Source organism: Etheostoma spectabile, chromosome 14 (genome assembly GCF_008692095.1).
Source record: "Etheostoma spectabile isolate EspeVRDwgs_2016 chromosome 14, UIUC_Espe_1.0, whole genome shotgun sequence".
Lineage (NCBI taxonomy): Eukaryota > Metazoa > Chordata > Actinopteri > Perciformes > Percidae > Etheostoma > Etheostoma spectabile.
In genome coordinates this window covers 22942880-22946759 of record NC_045746.1, presented here as the reverse complement: position 1 = coordinate 22946759, position 3880 = coordinate 22942880, and the positions used below count along the sequence as shown (strand labels likewise).

At 41.5% G+C, this 3880-nt stretch overlaps 1 protein-coding gene across 1 annotated transcript in view; it reads left to right on the top strand.

Moving 5' to 3' along the window:
- gnrhr1 (gonadotropin releasing hormone receptor 1) overlaps window positions 1-3880 on the top strand; it is a gene marked incomplete at its 5' end in the record, with an annotated part of 17446 nt that overhangs the window by 1803 nt on the left and 11763 nt on the right.

Below are 3880 nucleotides of genomic sequence, written 5' to 3'. Positions count from 1 at the left end.
CCTGGTCAGGCTAGAACTCTCCCCAGCTGGATTGGGCTGTACAACCCGGCCTCCCTCTAGCTTTTTTATAGTATTGATTACATGGTAAATTAATCTGACAATGAAGAGAAACAGAGAAGAGAAGGGCTGCCGTGTCAGTGGCTATACTCCCTCCCCCCACCAGTCTAGGTCGAACGCTGCAACTCCTCACTCCCTAACTATAAGCTTTATCAAAAAGGAGAGTTTTAGTATTTAGTTGGCATTAAAGGAATCACACTAGGTTGGTTTAAGTCATATTTATCTGATCAATCTCAATTTGTTAATGTTAACAATAAATCCTCCAAGTACGCTAAAGTTAGCCATGGCGTTCCACTAGGCTTAGTGCTTGGACCAATTCTATTCTCCTTATATATGCTTCATCTAGGCAATATTTTTGGGAAACACTCAATTAACTTTCATTGTTATGCAGATGACAACCAATTATATCTATTAATCAAGCCAGACAAAACCAGTCAGTTAGCTAAACTTCAAGCATGCATAAATGATATAAAATCATGGATGACCTGCAATTTTTTGATGTTAAATTCAGACAAAACATTTTAGTTATTGTGCTGGGCCCTAAACACCTTCAAACCTCATTATCTAAAGATAAAGCTACTCTGGATGGTATTGCCCTGGCCTCCAGCACTAATGCCCATCTAAAAAAAACCAGAACAGCCTTTTTTCATCTTTGTAACATTGCCAAAATTAGGAACATCCTGTCGAGAAACGATTCTGAAATACTAGTCCGTGCATTTGTTACTTCCAGTCTGGACTACCTTATTATCACGTTGATTAAATAAGTCCTCTAAGACTCTCCAGCTGATCCAGAATGCTGCAGCACATGTTCAGACAAGAACTAAGAAAAGAGATCATATTTCTGCATTGGCTTCCTCTAAAATCCAGGATTGAAGTTAAAATCCTTCTCCTAACCTACAAAGCTCTAAATGGTCAAGCACCATCTTGAAGAGCTCTTAGCTCCTTATTGTCCTACTAGAGCACTACGCTCCCAGAATTATGAGTTACTTGTAGTTCCTAGAGTCCCTAAAAGTAGAATGGGAACCAGAGCCTTCAGCTATCAGGCTCCTCTCCTGTGGGTCTGGGTTTGGGATGCAGACAGTGAAAGTTCTGACAGAGCGTCTAACATCAAATGTGCGGGATAATATCAGTAAATGTGAGTCAAATACAGTCTTAACGTATCCCGTGCGAATGCGCAGTATATATTTTTTAAATGACATGAGGTCCCCTGGTAATACTAATCCTATGCAAACAGGGCTTAAGCACATATGATTAATTGGACTTGTGGTTCCACTAACATTAGAGTTCTGATAAGCGCATGATTGCGGGTGGACCATCAATCATGATGAAAAGGTTGGCTAACAGTTGACAGCTGACATTACATACTAGTTCATATGACCTGGTTGAATGCGACTAACATTCTTTAGAGTCGAACTGTGTACGACCCTTAAAATGAACTGAAAAGGGATTTAGATGGTGGTGCAACACAACACAAGACCATTCAAGTTGGAGCCTTGTTGTCATTTGACAACATGTGGACAAAACACATCTTTTCAGAGTTTTTAATCAATGTCAAATAGAAATCCTTATTTTTAGTGCAGCCACTTCCCTGGCATGTTACATGTAATATCAGTGCCACTAATGAATAGATTTTTTTTAAATAAATAAACTGAGCTATAAAATATGAGCTCTGATCCATAACCATCACAGACATTTCAGTTTCTGAGCAGCTCCTAACATACTTTGTAGGAAGAATGTTCAAAAGCAAAAACTTACCAGATGGTAGGAAATTGTCTTAGTGACCTGTAGGGTGGCAAAAAACATCCTGCTCCAAACACCTCTTTCATTAAAGTCAAGATTAGAATCAAAGAGGGCATATGATTTCTGAGTGCTGCCGTTGCGCCATGTGCTTCCTCATGGGGGACTGTTGGGATTCTGTAAAATAGAGTGTGGGTAGACCTGCTCTATATAAAGTGCCCTGAGATAACTTCTGTTCTGATTTGACACTCAGTGCCCAGCACTGTGTAAAATAGCACTGTGAAATGCTGAGTTATTGACTTTAGACCAGGTTTTTGTTGGTCAATGGCGCGATCACTTCCCGCTGCCTCAAGATAGCAATACGCCAAGAATTCAATTGAACACACCTCCCTGTAAGACCAGCACGCCCATGGGTGCAAAGATGGGCGCAAGTGCATTTGCTATTTAAACAACGTGGGCACAGGTCGGTCTTAAAATAGCAAAGACACTTGCATCGGGCTTTGCGCCGTGCTGCGCCGGGTACAAGATAGGTCCCTTTAAATAAATAATGCTAATTGGGTGCTTCCTCATTGGGTGAAAGGGGGATCAAATTGATGAAAAATAGATGTGGGAACATAGAGCCGAATTTTGAAAAGAATCTTATAAATGTGGGCACATAGGTCTGTAAGAACAAAGGGCATAATTTTGGAAAAAAAATCTTAGAAATGATGGAACTGTGGGAACATAGGGCCTAGTTTTGAAAAATATCTAAGAAATGTGGGAGAATAGGGCTGTGGGAACATAGGGCTGTGGGAACATAGGGCTGTGGGAACATAGGTACGCTCCCATACTGAGGTACAGTTCTTACTGCAATGGCCTGGGTTTGAGTCTGACCTGCGGCCCTTTGCTGCATGCCGTCTTCCCTCTCTTCCTCTTATCCTAAGGAAATCTTTGACTATGTACAGACTAGGGGTGATCCGAGTACCCGGCTGAAACGAGTATCCGGTACGGATAAAGCACTTTTGCCGAGTACAAGTATTATACGAGTAATATGAGTCAATATCCGTGCTCGGATTGAATACAACTCCTCAACTGGCCGCGCAGCGATCTGTAATAATCACAGCGCCCCCCCGCCTACAAACCCGCTCGGATCAATCACACACACACACAGAACATGGAGAAATGCGCTCTCTCTCTCGCTCTCTCTCTCTCTCTCTCTCTCCCGCTCCGTCAGTCAATCGGGTCTGCGGATCTGTTCCGTTAACGTTTAGGGTTTCTTCAGCTTCAGGTTTGTTTTTAACTTCGGTTTGTAGTCCTTACATAGTAACCAGTAGATTTCTGGTGAACATGGGGTTTGTAGTCCTTACATAGTAACCAGTAGATTTCTGGTGAACGTGGGGGTTTGTAGCCCTTACATAGTCACCAGTAGATTTCTGGTGAACGTGGGGTTTGTAGTCCTACATAGTAACCAGTAGATTTCTGGTGAACGTGGGTTTCAGCATGCTGCTGGTTTAAATGCAACTCCCGTTGCGTCTCTGCCATCGGAGATTTTTTTTTTTACTGTCAGCTGCCCCCCCACCCCCCGCCCCCTCTCTCTCTGTGTCTCTCTCTACTCACACACCCACACACACACACCACACACACCACACACACACACACACACCACACCACACACCAACACATATACTGGTGTGGAAATTAAAAAAAAAAAAAAAATCACAATGACATAAAAAAAATAAAAGTTAAAAAAAGAAAGTTATATTGAGTATGAAAACTCTTGTTCATTACATTTTACTTATAATAAGTAATTTTACTCATAATTGCAACCGCATGTGTTGTATTCATTGTTGCAAAACGTTCTGTATATAGTTTGTTTGTTACCACGACAACACCATTGATCTGACGCTTGATGCTGTCATGTAAATAGTTTTCAAATCAGCAATAAATAACAATTTTTGATCAATTCATATCAATTGCATGCTTAAATAACATACCGGTTAAATCCCCGCACATTTCAAGAGAACCCGACCCACTTCCTGGTTAAATCTGACCACTTTTGGTTTAGGCCCCGCCCAGTCCGAGTACGGATACAGATAATTCATGTGGT